Consider the following 16,564-nt stretch of genomic DNA (forward strand, 5'->3'; position numbering starts at 1 on the left):
ACAAACATCTGCATGCAGAATGTTCACTTGAAATCCCCTTTAACCCTTACACTAATTACTTTTAAATTACGAAGCCTGGTTGTTGACCACTCCACTATGTGAAATAGACCCTTTTAATCAACAATATCTAGGCCCCTCCTATTTTTATACACCTCATGCTGTCGCCCTTCAGCCTCCTCTGTTCCAAGGAAAACAAACCCATCCTATCCAATCTGTCCTCATAGCAAAGTTGCTCCACTCCCGACAACATCTACGTAAATCTCCTCTGTACCCTCTCCAGCGTATTCACGTCCTTCCTTCAATGCGGTGACTAGAACTGCACGCAGTACTCCAGCTGTGGCTTAACCAGAATTTTATACAGTTCGAGCATAACCCACTTGCTGTTCTGTTCCTTGCTTCTGCCAATAAATGCAACCATTCAATATGACTGCTTAACCAACTTTTCCAACTGGCCAGCTACTTTCAGGGATCTGTGGACATGCAATCCCAGTTACCTTTGTTCCTCTACACTTCTCAATGTCATACCAGTTGATGTGTATTCCCTTTCCTTGTTAGCCCTCCACAAATGCGCGATCTCTCACATCTCTGGATTAAATTCAATTTGCCACTGCTCTACCCCCTTATCAGTTGATTGATATCTTACTGGAGTCTCCAGCTTTCTTCTTCATTATCAACCACACTGCCTATTTTAATAACACCTGAAAACTTCGAAATCATAACACCTATATTCAAGTTTAGATCATTGATAAATACCATAAAAAGCAATGGATCTGGCACTGAAAACTGCGGAACCCCACTGGAAACATCCTTCCAGTCACAAAAACACCCATCAAACATTACCCTTTGCTTCCTGCCTCTGAGCCAAACTTGGATCCAATTTGCCACTTCGCCCTGAATGACATGGGCTTTTACTTAGAAAATGCATAATCATTCAATATTATCCTGCCTTCATGGGAAATCATCATTAATTGACTGATGATCTTCATTTGCACAACTAAAGAAATGTTAACTGAAGGAGAGTCCTAAATTGAATAACTTATCTGTACTCTGCACTTTACATCTGAATCCATAAACCATTTTAGTCTGCTTCAAAATGTTCATTGCTGGTAACATGTACATCGGACGTTGGAAACAGTGAGATAGACTGCAGTGCAAGGGACTGGTTATTGTGAAACAGCAAAGAAAATATACATTCTGGAAGAATACCATCGGAAAGAAGTGTGACCCTAACAGCCAAAAAGAAGATGAAGTGCTGAGCCCTTTTCAGCAAAAAATTCATTTCCCAAACATTTCTCTGACCGAATCTTCACAAAACAAAAATGATGCTTTTAAAGTCTTTAAACCCGAATTTTCGTGCACCCGAATCTTCTGAATCAGATGCCTCTCGTTGTGCCGACTGAATCCATGTCCCTTTCAATATTCTGCTGACAAGCACACTATTAAATGTGCCACTAACTTATAGAATCAAAGAATAAGGGAATGGTTGCAGCCCGTCGAGTCCATGCCAACTCTCAACAAGTCTCACTCCCCTGTCATTTACCCACAGCTGTGCAATTTTTTTCATTCGGATACTTATCCAACTCCGTTTTGAAAGATAAGATTGAGTCTGACTCCACCGCCCTTTAGAGCAGTGCATTCCAGATTCTAACCACTTGGTGAGGAATGGCCACTCCTGTTCCTATGTATAAAGGCAGAGAAACACGGGATCAATTCCTGCCACACTCACAACCTTGCTAAATATAGCAACGTCATTCTATTCTCGTGACACAAACTCCAGAAGTGTAGTCCAGCTGTTGAGGTTAAAGCTCTGGTTATGTTCCCAACAATGTTACTGCAACATGGTTTCCGTAGTGTAGTGGTTATCACTTTCGCCTCACACGCGAAAGGTCCCTGGGTGGAAACATTATGCAAACGTGTTCAATTAATGATTAGATAAAATTAAATCATTCATATTAGTGGTTCAATATTAACAGAGTGCAGTGTCTCACGATGCTGGTCCATTTGCTGATTTCTCTCTGCAGTTCTGTTCACACTCAAATTCTACACAGTGTCTCTCACTCCCTCCCGTTTCCAGCCCTGACGCTGGAGAAACCATATCTCAAAGCTGCACATTCCGTGCATTCAGGTCAGCTGTGAGAGATTATTAAAGGATCCTGCCACGCCACCTCGCTTCACAACAGAAAATTAAAGCCACAAACAAACCCATCGACTAATCGCTCTTCCCCAGCTCCAGAGTGAGTGAGGGCGGGACAAGCCCTAACTTCCGCTCCCACACTCTCCAATCAGCCGCTGCCGGCGGAAAGCGGAGAATGCAGCATCAAACAGCGGTTTACCGCCCTTCACTGGGCTGTAAAATGCCACCGTTCGAGACAACGCTCCCCGTACACCGAACAGCAGCCTCATAAGATGCTTCATCTCAGCTTCCTGAGTTCGAGCCCCAGCTTGCACGAACACTTCTTCACTGGAAACACCATTAATTATCTGATTGCCACGTTTTGCATCATGAAAGTAAACCTAACCGATAATTATATAATCATAGAGGTTTACAGCATGGAAGGAGTCATTTAAGCCCATCGTATCTGCACCGGCCAACAAATGCCCAGTTTTAGGTGTGTCCCCCTGCACCTTATTGCATTTCATGTGCACATCTAAGAACTTGTTAAATGTGGTGAGGGTTTCTGCCTGCACCACACTTTCAGGCAGTGAGTTTGAGACCCCCACAAACATCTGCATGCAGAATGTTCACTTCAAATCCCCTTTAACCCTTACACTAATTACTTTGAAATTATGCAGCCTGGTTGTTGGCCACTGCGCTATGTTAAATAGACCCCTTTTAAACAACAATATCTAGGCCCCTCCTATTTTTATACACCTCAATACTGTCGCCCATCAGCCTCCTCTGTTCCAAGGAAAACAAACCCATCCTATCCAATCTGTCCTCATAGCAAAGTTGCTCCACTCCCGGCAACAACTACGTAAATCTCCTCTGTACCCTCTCCAGCGTATTCACGTCCTTCCTTCAATGCGGTGACTAGAACTGCACGCAGTACTCCAGCTGTGGCCTAACCAGAATTTTATACAGTTCTAGCATAACCCACTTGCTGTTCTGTTCCTTGCTTCTGCCAATAAATGCTACCATTCCATATGACTTCTTAACCAACTTTTCCAACTGGCCAGCTACCTTCAGGGATCTGTGGACAAGCAATCCCAGTTACCTTTGTTCCTCTACACTTCTCAATGTCATACCAGTTGATGTGTATTCCCTTTCCTTGTTAGCCCTCCACAAAAGCGCGATCACTCACATCTCTGGATTACATTCCATTTGCCACTGCTCTACCTCCTTATCAGTTGATTGATATCTTCCTGGAGTCTCCAGCTTTCTTCTTCATTATCAACCCACTGCCTATTTTAATAACACCTGAAAACTTCGTAATCATAACACCTGTATTCAAGTTTAGATCATTGATAAATACCATAAAAAGCAATGGATCTGGCACTGAAAACTGCGGATCCCCACTGGAATCATCCTTCCAGTCAGAAAAACACCCATCAAACATTACCCTTTGCTTACTGCCTCTGAGCCAAATTTGGATCCAATTTGCCACTTCGCCCTGAATCACATGGGCATTTACTGAGAAAATGCATAATCATTAAATGTTATCCTGCCTTCATGGGAAAACATCATTAATTGACTGATGATCTTCATTTGCACAACTAAAGAAATGTTAACTGAAGGAGAGTCCTTAATTGAATAACTTATCTGTGCTCTGCACTTTACCTCTGAATCCATAAACCATTTTGGACAGTGTGCTTTAGAAGTCTGCTTCAAAATGTTCCTTACTGGTAACATGTACATGGGACGTTGGAAACAGTGAGATAGACTGTGTGCAAGGGACTGGTTATTGTGAAACAGCAAAGAAAATATACATTCTGGAAGAATACCATCGAAAAGAAGTGTGACCCTAACAGCCAAAAAGAAGATGAAGTGCCGAGCCCTTTTCAGCAAAAAATTATTTTTCAAACATTTCTCTGACCGAATCTTCATAAAAGAAAAATGATGCTTTTAAAGTCATTAAACCTGAATTTTCGTGCACCCGAATCTTCTGAATCAGATGCCTCTCGTTGTGTCGACTGAATCCATGTCCCTTTCAATATTCTGCTGACATGCGCACTATTAAATGTGCCACTAACTTATAGAATCAAAGAATAAGGGAATGGATGCAGCCCGTCGAGCCCATGCCAACTCTCAACAAGTCTCACTCCCCTGTCATTTACCCACAGCTGTGCAATTTTTTTCATTCGGATACTTATCCAACTCCGTTTTGAAAGATAAGATTGAGTCTGACTCCACCGCCCTTTAGAGAAGTTTATTCCAGATTCTAACCACTTGCTGAGGAATGGCCACTCCTGTTCCTATGTATAAAGGCAGAGAAACACGGGATCAATTCCTGCCACACACACAACCTTGCTAAATATAGCACCGTTATTCTATTCTCGTGACACAAGCTCCAGAAGTGTAGACCAGCTGTTGAGGTTAAAGCTCTGGTTATGTTCCCAACAATCTTACTGCCACAGCGTTTCTGTAGTGGAGTGGTTATCACGTTCGCCGAACACGCGAAAATTCCCCGGTTCGAAACCGGGCGGAAACATTATGCAAACGTGTTCAATTCATGATTAGATAAAATTAAATCATTCATATTAGTGGTTCAATATTAACAGAGTGCAGTGTCTCACGATGCTGGTCCATTTGCTGATTTCTCTCTGCAGTTCTGTTCACATTCAAATTCTACACAGTGTCTCTCACTCCCTCCCGTTTCCAGCCCTGACGCTGGAGAAACCATATCTCAAAGCTGCACATTCCTTGCATTCAGGTCAGCTGTGAGAGATTATTAAAGGATCCTGCCACGCCACCACGCTTCACAACAGAAAATTAAAGCCACAAACAAACCCATCGACTAATCGCTCTTCCTCAGCTCCAGAGTGAGTGAGGGCGGGACAAGCCCTAACTTCCGCTCCCACACTCTCCAATCAGCCGCTGCCGGCGGAAAGCGGAGAATGCAGCATCAAACAGCGGTTTACCGCCCTTCACTGGGCTGCAAAATGGCACCGTTCGAGACAACGCCCCCCGTACACCGAACAGCAGCCTCATAAGATGCTTCATCTCAGCTTCCTGAGTTCGAGCCCCAGCTTGCACGAACACTTCTTCACTGGAAACAGCATTAATTATCTGATTGCCACGTTTTGCATCATGAAAGTAATCCTAACCGATAATTATATAATCATAGAGGTTTACAGCATGGAAGGAGTCATTTACGCCCATCGTATCTGCACCGGCCAACAAATGCCCAGTTTTAGGTGTGTACCCCTGCACCTTATTGCATTTCATGTGCACATCTAAGAACTGGTTAAATGTGGTGAGGGGTTCTGCCTGCACCACACTTTCAGGCAGTGAGTTTGAGACCCCCACAAACATCTGCATGCAGAATGTTCACTTCAAATCCCCTTTAACCCTTACACTAATTACTTTTAAATTATGCAGCCTGGTTGTTGGCCACTCCGCTATGTGAAATAGACCCTTTTAATCAACAATATCTAGGCCCCTCCTATTTTTATACACCTCAATGCGGTCACCCATCAGCCTCCTCTGTTCCAAGGAAAACAAACCCATCCTATCCAATCTGTCCTCATAGCAAAGTTGCTCCACTCCCGGCAACATCTACGTAAATCTCCTCTGTACCCTCTCCAGCGTATTCACGTTCTTCCTTCAATGCGGTGACCAGAACTGCAAGCAGTACTCCAGCTGTGGCCTAACCAGAATTTTATACAGTTCTAGCATAACCCACTTGCTGTTCTGTTCCTTGCTTCTGCCAATAAATGCTACCATTCCATATGACTTCTTAATCAACTTTTCCAACTGGTCAGCTACATTCAGGGATCTGTGGACAAGCAATCCCAGTTACCTTTGTTCCTCTACACTTCTCAATGTCATACCAGTTGATGTGTATTCCCTTTCCTTGTTAGCCCTCCACAAATGCGCGATCTCTCACATCTCTGGATTAAATTAAATTTGCCACTGCTCCACCTCATTATCTGTTGATTGATATCTTCCTGGAGTCTCCAGCTTTCTTCTTCATTATCAACCACACTGCCTATTTTAATAACACCTGAAAACTTCGTAATCATAACACCTATATTCAAGTTTAGATCATTGATAAATACCATAAAAAGCAATGGATCTGGCACTGAAAACTGTGGAACCCCACTGGAAACATCCTTCCTGTCACAAAATCACCCATCAAACATTACCCTTTGCTTCCTGCCTCTGAGCCAAATTTGGATCCAATTTGCCACTTCGCCCTGAATCACATGGGCTTTTATTTAGAAAATGCATAATCATTCAATGTTATCCTGCCTTCATGGGAAAACATCATTAATTGACTGATGATCTTCATTTGCACAACTAAAGAAATGTTAACTGAAGGAGAGTCCTTAATTGAATAACTTATCTGTGCTCTGCACTTTAGCTCTGAATCCATAAACCATTTTGGACACTGTGCTTTAGAAGTCTGCTTCAAAATGTTCATTGCTGGTAACATGTACATGAGACGTTGGAGACAGTGAGATAGACTGTAGTGCAAGGGACTGGTTATTGTGAAACAGCAAAGAAAATATACATTCTGGAAGAATACCATCGAAAAGAAGTGTGGCCCTAACAGCCAAAAAGAAGATGAAGTGCTGAGCCCTTTTCAGCAAAAAATTATTTTTCAAACATTTCTCTGACCGAATCTTCATAAAAGAAAAATGATGCATTTAAAGTCATTAAACCCGAATTTTCGTGCACCCGAATCTTCTGAATCAGATGCCTCTCGTTGTGTCGACTGAATCCATATCCCTTTCAATATTCTGCTGACATGCGCACTATTAAATGTGCCACTAACTTATAGAATCAAAGAATAAGGGAATGGATGCAGCCCGTCGAGCCCATGCCAACTCTCAACAAGTCTCACTCCCCTGTCATTTACCCACAGCTGTGCAATTTTTTTCATTCGGATACTTATCCAACTCCGTTTTGAAAGATAAGATTGAGTCTGACTCCACCGCCCTTTAGAGAAGTGTATTCCAGATTCTAACCACTTGCTGAGGAATGGCCACTCCTGTTCCTATGTATAAAGGCAGAGAAACACGGAATCAATTCCTGCCACACTCACAACCTTGCTAAATATAGCACCGTTATTCTATTCTCGTGACACAAGCTCCAGAAGTGTAGTCCAGCTGTTGAGGTTAAAGCTCTGGTTATGTTCCCAACAATCTTACTGCCACAGCGTTTCTGTAGTGTAGTGGTTATCACGTTCGCCGAACACGCGAAAAGTCCCTGGTTTGAAACCGGGCGGAAACATTATGCAAACGTGTTCAATTAATGATAAGATAAAATTAAATCATTCATATTAGTGGTTCAATGTTAACAGAGTGCAGTGTCTCACGATGCTGGTCCATTTGCTGATTTCTCTCTGCAGTTCTGTTCACATTCAAATTCTACACAGTGTCTCTCACTCCCTCCCGTTTCCAGCCCTGACGCTGGAGAAACCATATCTCAAAGCTGCACATTCCGTGCATTTAGGTCAGCTGTGAGAGATTATTAAAGGATCCTGCCACGCCGCCACGCTTCACAACAGAAAATTAAAGGCACAAACAAACCCATCGACTAATCGCTCTTCCCCAGCTCCAAAGTGAGTGAGGGCGGGACAAGCCCTAACTTCCACTCCCACACTCTCCAATCAGCCGCTGCCGGCGGAAAGCGGAGAATGCAGCATCAAACAGCGGTTTACCGCCCTTCAATGGACTGCAAAATGCCACCATTCGAGACAACGCTCCCTGTACACCGAGCAGCAGCCTCATAAGATGCTTCATCTCGGCTTCCGGAGTTCGAGCCCCAGCTTGCACGAACACTTCTGCACTGGAAACACCATTAATTATCTGATTGCCGCGTTTTGCATCATGAAAGTAATCATAACCGATAATTATATTATCATAGAGGTTTACAGCATGGAAGGAGTCATTTCAGCCCATCGTATCTGCACCGGCCAACAAATGCCCTGTTTTAGGTGTGCACCCCTGCATCTTATTGCATTTCGTGTGCACATCTAAGAACTTGTTAAATGTGGTGAGGGTTTCTGCTTGGAACACACTTTCAGGCAGTGAGTTTGAGACCCCCACAAACATCTGCATGCAGAATGTTCACTTCAAATCCCCTTTTACACTTACACTGCTTACGTTTCAATTATGCAGCCTGGTTGTTGACCACTCCACTCTGTGAAATAGACACTTTTAATCAACAATATCTAGGCCGCTCTTATTTTTATACATCTCAATGCTGTCGCCCATCAGCCTCCTCTGTTCCAAGGAAAACAAACCCATCCGAATCAATCTGTCCTCCTAGCAAAGTTGCTCCACTCCCTGTAACATCTACGTAAATCTCCTCTGTTCCCGCTCTAGCTTATTCACGTTCTTCCTTCAATGCGGTGACCAGAACTGCACGCAGTACTCCAGCTGTGGCCTAACCAGAATTTTATACAGGTCTAGCATAACCCCTTGCTGTTCTGTTCCTTGCTTCTGCCAATAAATGCAACCATTCCATATGACTTCTTAATCAACTTTTCCAACTGGTCAGCTACCTTCAGGGATCTGTGCACAAGCAATCCCAGTTACCTTTGTTCCTCTACACTTCTCAATGTCATACCAGTTGATGTGTATTCCCTTTCCTTGTTAGCCCTCCACAAATGCGCGATCTCTCACATCTCTGGATTAAATTCAATTTGCCACTGCTCTACCCCCTTATCAGTTGATTGATATCTTCCTGGAGTCTCCAGCTTTCTTCTTCATTATCAACCACACTGCCTATTTTAATAACACCTGAAAACTTCGTAATCATAACACCTATATTCAAGTTTAGATCTTTGATAAATACCATAAAAAGCAATGGATCTGGCACTGAAAACTGTGGAACCCCACTGGAAACATCCTTCCAGTCACAAAAACACCCATCAAACATTACCCTTTGCTTCCTGCCTCTGAGCCAAATTTGGATCCAATTTGCCATTTCGCCCTGAATCACATGGGCTTTTACTTAGAAAATGCATAATCATTAAATGTTATCCTGCCTTCATGGGAAAACATCATTAATTGACTGATGATCTTCATTTGCACAACTAAAGAAATGTTAACTGAAGGAGAATCCTTAATTGAATAACTTATCTGTGCTCTGCACTTTACCTCTGAATCCATAAACCATTTTGGACACTGTGCTTTAGAAGTCTGCTTCAAAATGTTCATTGCTGGTAACATGTACATGAGACGTTGGAAACAGTGAGATAGACTGCAGTGCAAGGGACTGGTTATTGTGAAACAGCAAAGAAAATATACATTCTGGAAGAATACCATCGAAAAGAAGTGTGGCCCTAACAGCCAAAAAGAAGATGAAGTGCTGAGCCCTTTTCAGCAAAAAATTCTTTTTCAAACATTTATCTGACCGAATCTTCACAAAAGAAAAATGATGCTTTTAAAGTCATCAAACCCGAATTTTCGTGTAGCGGAATCTTCTGAATCAGATGCCTCTCGTTGTGCCGACTGAATCCATGTCCCTTTCAATATTCTGCTGACATGCACACTATGAAATGTGCCACTAACTTATAGAATCAAAGAATAAGGGAATGGTTGCAGCCCGTCGAGCCCATGCCAACTCTCAACAAGTCTCACTCCCCTGTCACTTACCCACAGCTGTGCAATTTTTTTCATTCGGATACTTATCCAACTCCGTTTTGAAAGATAAGATTGAGTCTGACTCCACCGCCCTTTAGAGAAGTGTATTCCAGATTCTAACCACTTGCTGAGGAATGGCCACTCCTGTTCCTATGTATAAAGGCAGAGAAACACGCGATCAATTCCTGCCACACTCACAACCTTGCTAAATATAGCACCGTCATTCTATTCTCGTGACACAAGCTCCAGAAGTGTAGTCCAGCTGTTGAGGTTAAAGGTCTGGTTATGTTCCCAACAATGTTACTGCCACAGCGTTTCCGTAGTGTAGTGGTTATCACTTTCGCCTCACACGTGAAAGGTCCCTGGGTGGAAACATTATGCAAACGTGTTCAATTAATGATTAGAAAAAATCAAATCATTCATATTAGTGGTTCAATATTAACAGAGTGCAGTGTCTCACGCTGCTGTTCCATTTGCTGATTTCTCTCTGCAGTTCTGTCCACACTCAAATTCTACACAGTGTATCTCACTCCCTCCCGTTTCCAGCCCTGACGCTGGAGAAACCATATCTCAAAGCTGCACATTCCGTGCATTCAGGTCAGCTGTGAGAGATTATTAAAGGATCCTGCCACGCCACCACGCTTCACAACAGAAAATTAAAGCCACAAACAAACCCATCGACTAATCGCTCTTCCCCAGCTCCAGAGTGAGAGAGGGCGGGACAAGCCCTAACTTCCGCTCCCACACTCTCCAATCAGCCGCTGCCGGCGGAAAACGGAGAATGCAGCATCAAACAGCGGTTTACCGCCCTTCACTGGGCTGCAAAATGCCACCATTCGAGACAACGCTCCCCGTACACCGGACAGCAGCCTCATAAGATGCATCATCTCAGCTTCCTGAGTTCGAGCCCCAGCTTTCACGAACACTTCTTCAATGGAAACATCATTAATTATCTGATTGCCACGTTTTGCATCATGAAAGTAATCCTAACCGATAATTATATAATCATAGAGGTTTACAGCATGGAAGGAGTCATTTAAGCCCATCGTATCTGCACCGGCCAACAAATGCCCAGTTTTAGGTGTGTACCCCTGCACCTTATTGCATTTCATGTGCACATCTAAGAACTTGTTAAATGTGGTGAGGGTTTCTGCCTGCACCACACTTTCAGGCAGTGAGTTTGAGACCCTCACAAACATCTGCATGCAGAATGTTCACTTCAAATCCCCTTTAACCTTTACACTAATTTTTTTGAAATTATGCAGCCTGGTTGTTGACCACTCCACTATGTGAACTAGACCCTTTTAATCAACAATATCCAGGCCCCTCCTATTTTTATACACCTCAATGCTGTCGCCCATCAGCCTCCTCTGTTCCAAGGAAAACAAACCCATCCTATCCAATCTGTCCTCATAGCAAAGTTGCTCCACTCCCGGCAACATCTACGTAAATCTCCTCTGTACCCTCTCCAGCGTATTCACGTTCTTCCTTCAATGCGGTGACCAGAACTGCACGCAGTACTCCAGCTGTGGCCTAACCAGAATTTTATACAGTTCTAGCATAACCCACTTGCTGTTCCGTTCCTTGCTTCTGCCAATAAATGCAACCATTCCATATGACTTCTCAACCAACTTTTCCAACTGGCCAGCTACCTTCAGGGATCTGTGGACAAGCAATCCAAGTTACCTTTGTTCCTCTACACTTCTCAATGTCATACCAGTTGATGTGTATTCCCTTTCCTTGTTAGCCCTCCACAAATGCACGATCTCTCACATCTCTGGATTAAATTACATTTGCCACTGCTCTACCCCCTTATCAGTTGATTGATATCTTCCTGGAGTCTCCAGCTTTCTTCTTCATTATCAACCACACTGCCTATTTTAATAACACCTGAAAACTTCGTAATCATAACACCTATATTCAAGTTTAGATCATTGATAAATACCATAAAAAGCAATGGATCTGGCACTGAAAACTGTGGAGCCCCACTGGAAACATCCTTCCAGTCACAAAAACACCCATCAAACATTACCCTTTGCTTCCTGCCTCTGAGCCAAATTTGGATCCAATTTGCCACTTCGCCCTGAATCACATGGGCTTTTACTTAGAAAATGCATAATCATTAAATGTTATCCTGCCTTCATGGGAAAACATCATTAATTGACTGATGATCTTCATTTGCACAAGTAAAGAAATGTTAACTGAAGGAGAGTCCTTAATTGAATAACTTATCTGTGCTCTGCACTTTACCTCTGAATCCATAAACCATTTTGGACACTGTGCTTTAGAAGTGTGCTTCAAAATGTTCCTTGCTGGTAACATGTACATGGGACGTTGGAAACAGTGAGATAGACTGTAGTGCAAGGGACTGGTTATTGTGAAACAGCAAAGAAAATATACATTCTGGAAGAATACTGTGGAAAAGAAGTGGGGCACTAACAGCCAAAAAGAAGATGAAGTGCTGAGCCCTTTTCAGCAAAAAATTCTTTTCCCAAACATTTCTCTGACCGAATCTTCACAAAACAAAAATGAAGCTTTTAAAGTCATTAAACCCGAATTTATGTGCACCCGAATCTTCTGAATCAGATGCCTCTCGTTGTGCCGACTGAATCCATGTCCCTTCCAATATTCTGCTGACATGCACACTACTAAATGTGCCACGAACTTATACAATCAAAGAATAAGGGAATGGTTGCAGCCCGTCGAGCTCATGCCAACTCACAACAAGTCTCACTCCCCTGTCATTTACCCACAGCTGTGCAATTTTTTTCATTCGGATACTGATCAAACTCCGTTTTGAAAGATAAGATTGAGTCTGACTCCACCGCCCTTTAGAGCAGTGTATTCCAGATTCTAACCACTTGCTGAGGAAAGGCCACTTCTGTTCCTATGTATAAAGGCAGAGAAACACGGGATCAATTCCTGCCACACTCACAACCTTGCTAAATATCGCACCGTCATTCTATTCTCGTGACACAAGCTCCAGAAGCGTAGTCCAGCTGTTGAGGTTAAAGCTCTGGTTATGTTCCCAATGATGTTACTGCACCAGCGTTTCCGTAGTTTAGTGGTTATCACGTTCGCTTAACACGCGAAAGGTCCCCGGTTCGAAACCGGGCGGAAACATTATGCAAACGTGTTCAATTAATGATAAGATAAAATTAAATCATTCATATTAGTGGTTCAATGTTAACAGAGTGCAGTGTCTCACGATGCTGTTCCATTTGCTGATTTCTCTTGACATTTCTGTTCGCACTCAAATTCTACACAGTGTCTCTCACTCCCTCCCGTTTCCAGCCCTGACGCTGGAGAAACCATATCTCAAAGCTGCACATTCCGTGCATTCAGGTCAGCTGTGAGAGATTATTAAAGGATCCTGCCACGCCACCACGCATCACAACAGAAAATTAAAGCCACAAACAAACCCATCGACTAATCGCTCTTCCCCAGCTCCAGAGTGAGTGAGGGCGGGACAAGCCCTAACTTCCGCTCCCACACTCTCCAATCAGCCGCTGCCGGCGGAAAGCGGAGAATGCAGCATTAAACAGCGGTTTACCGCCCTTCACTGGCCTGCAAAATGCCACCGTTCGAGACAACGCTCCCCGTGCTCCGAACAACAGCTTCACAAGATGCTTGATCTCAGCTTCCTGAGTTCGAGCCCCACCTTGCACGAACACTTCTTCAGTGGAAACAGCATTAATTATCTGATTGCCACGTTTTGCATCATGAAAGTAATCCGAACCGATAATTATATAATCATAGAGGTTTACAGCATGGAAGGAGTCAGTTAAGCCCATCGTATCTGCACCGGCCAACAAATGCCCAGTTTTAGGTGTGTACCCCTGCACCTTATTGCATTTCATGTGCACATCTAAGAACTGGTTAAATGTGGTGAGGGTTTCTGCCTGCACCACACTTTCAGGCAGTGAGTTTGAGACCCCCACAAACATCTGCATGTAGAATGTTCACTTCAAATCCCCTTTAACCCTTACACTAATTACTTTTAAATTATGCAGCCTGGTTGTTGACCACTCCACTATGTGAAATAGACCCTTTTAATCAACAATATCTAGGCCCCTCCTATTTTTATACACCTCAAAGCGGTCGCCCATCAGGCTCCTCTGTTCCAAGGAAAACAAACCCATCCTATCCAATCTGTCCTCAAAGCAAAGTTGCTCCACTCCCGGCAACATCTACGTAAATCTCCTCTGTACCCTCTCCAGCGTATTCACGTTCTTCCTTCAATGCGGTGACCAGAACTGCACGCAGTACTCCAGCTGTGGCTTAACCAGAATTTTATACAGTTCTAGCATAACCCACTTGCTGTTCTCTTCCTTGCTTCTGCCAATAAATGCAACCATTCCATATGACTTCTTAAACAACTTTTCCAACTGGTCAGCTACCTTCAGGGATCTGTGGACAAGCAATCCCAGTTACCTTTGTTCCTCTACACTTCTCAATGTCATACCAGTTGATGTGTATTCCCTTTCCTTGTTAGCCCTCCACAAATGCGCGATCTCTCACATCTCTGGATTAAATTCAATTTGCCACTGCTCTACCCCCTTATCAGTTGATTGATATCTTCCTGGAGTCTCCAGCTTTCTTCTTCATTATCAACCACACTGCCTATTTTAATAACACCTGAAAACTTCGTAATCATAACACCTATATTCAAGTTTAGATCATTGATAAATACCACAAAGAGCAATGGATCTGGCACTGAAAACTGTGGAACCCCACTGGAAACATCCTTCCAGTCACAAAAACACCCACCAAACATTACCCTTTGCTTCCTGCCTCTGAGCCAAATTTGGATCCAATTTGCCATTTCGCCCTGAATCACATGGGCTTTTACTTAGAAAATGCACAATCATTAAATGTTATCCTGCCTTCATGAGAAAACATCATTAATTGACTGATGATCTTCATTTGCACAACTAAAGAAATGTTAACTGAAGGAGAATCCTTAATTGAATAACTTACCTGTGCTCTGCACTTTACCTCTGAATCCATAAACCATTTTGGACACTGTGCTTTAGAAGTCTGCTTCAAAATGTTCATTGCTGGTAACATGTACATGAGACGTTCGAAACAGTGAGATAGACTGTAGTGCAAGGGACTGCTTATTGTGAAACAGCAAAGAAAATATGCATTCTGGAATAATAACATCGAAAAGAAGTGTGGCCCTAACAGCCAAAAAGAAGATGAAGTACTGAGCCCTTCTCAGCAAAAAATTATTTTCCCAAACATTTCTCTGACCGAATCTTCACAAAACAAAAATGATGCTTTTAAAGTCATTAAACCCGAATTTTCGTGCACCCGAATCTTCTGAATCAGATGCCTCTCGTTGTGCCGACTGAATCCATGTCCCTTTAAATATTCTGCTGACATGCACACTATTAAATGTGCCACTAACTTATAAAATCGAAGAATAAGGGAATGGTTGCAGCCCGTCGAGCCCATGCCAACTCTCAACAAGTCTCACTCCCCTGTCATTTACCCACAGCTGTGCAATTGTTTTCATTCGGATATTTATCCAACTCCGTTTTGAAAGATAAGATTGAGTCTGACTCCACCGCCCTTTGGAGCAGTGTATTCCAGATTCTAACCACTTGCTGAGGAATGGCCACTCCTGTTCCTATGTATAAAGGCAGAGAAACACGGGATCAATGCCTGCCACACTCACAACCTTGCTCAATTTCGCACCGTCATTCTATTCTCGTGACACAAACTCCAGAAGTGCAGTCCAGCTGTTGAGCTTAAAGCTCTGGTTATGTTCCCAACAATGTTACTGCCACAGCGTTTCCGTAGTGTAGTGGTTATCACGTTTGCCTCACACGCGAAAGGTCCCCGGTTCGAAACCGGGCGGAAACATTATGCAAACTTGTTCAATTAATGATTGTATAAAATTAAATCATTCATATTAGTGGTTCAATATTAACAGATTACAGTGTCTCACGATGCTGTTCTATTTGCTGATTTCTCTCTGCAGTTCTGTTCACTCTCAAATTCTACACAGTGTCTCTCACTCCCTCCCGTTTCCAGCCCTGACGCTGGAGAAACCATATCTCAAAGCTGCACATTCCGTGCATTCAGGTCAGCTGTGAGAGATTATTAAAGGATCCTGCCACGCCACCACGCGTCACAACAGAAAATTAAAGCCACAAACAAACCCATCGAATAATCGCTCTTCCCCAGCTCCAGAGTGAGTGAGGGCGGGACAAGCCCTAACTTCCGCTCCCACACTCTCCAATCAGCCGCTGCCGGCGGAAAGCGGAGAATGCAGCATCAAACAGCGGTTTACCGCCCTTCACTGGGCTGCAAAATGCCACCGTTCGAGACAACGCTCACCGTACACCGAACAGCAGCCTCATAAGATGCTTCATCTCAGCTTCCTGACTCCGAGCCCCAGCTTGCACGAACACTTCTTCACTGGAAACACCATTAATTATCGGATTGCCACGTTTTGCATCATGAAAGTAATCCTTACCGATAATTATATAATCATAGAGGTTTACAGCATGGAAGGAGTCATTTAAGCCCATCGTATCTGCACCGGCCAACAAATGCCCACTTTTAGGTGTGTCCCCCTGCACCTTATTGCATTTCATGTGCACATCTCAGAACTTGTTAAATGTGGTGAGGGTTTCTGCCTGCACCACACTTTCAGGCAGTGAGTTTGAGACCCCCACAAACATCTGCATGCAGAATGTTCACTTCAAATCCACTTTAACCCTTACACTAATTACTTTTAAATTATGCAGCCTGGTTGTTGACCACTCCACTATGTGAAATAGACCCTTTTACTCAA

General features: G+C 43.3%; 4 non-coding genes across 4 annotated transcripts; all 4 read left to right on the forward strand.

Annotated features, from left to right (window-relative positions):
* The first annotated feature begins 4,576 nt into the window (after nt 1-4,576).
* Nucleotides 4,577-4,649, forward strand: trnav-aac (transfer RNA valine (anticodon AAC)). The gene has a single exon. It is a non-coding gene; the product is annotated as a tRNA-Val (tRNA).
* A 2,674-nt stretch (nt 4,650-7,323) lies between these two features.
* trnav-aac (transfer RNA valine (anticodon AAC)) lies at nt 7,324-7,396 on the forward strand. The gene has a single exon. It is a non-coding gene; the product is annotated as a tRNA-Val (tRNA).
* A 5,410-nt stretch (nt 7,397-12,806) lies between these two features.
* Nucleotides 12,807-12,879, forward strand: trnav-aac (transfer RNA valine (anticodon AAC)). The gene has a single exon. It is a non-coding gene; the product is annotated as a tRNA-Val (tRNA).
* Nucleotides 12,880-15,554: 2,675 nt separating this feature from the next.
* On the forward strand, nt 15,555-15,627 carry trnav-cac (transfer RNA valine (anticodon CAC)). Its single transcript has one exon. It is a non-coding gene; the product is annotated as a tRNA-Val (tRNA).
* The last annotated feature ends 937 nt before the right edge of the window (nt 15,628-16,564 follow it).

Source organism: Pristiophorus japonicus, chromosome 3 (genome assembly GCF_044704955.1).
Source record: "Pristiophorus japonicus isolate sPriJap1 chromosome 3, sPriJap1.hap1, whole genome shotgun sequence".
NCBI lineage: Eukaryota > Metazoa > Chordata > Chondrichthyes > Pristiophoridae > Pristiophorus > Pristiophorus japonicus.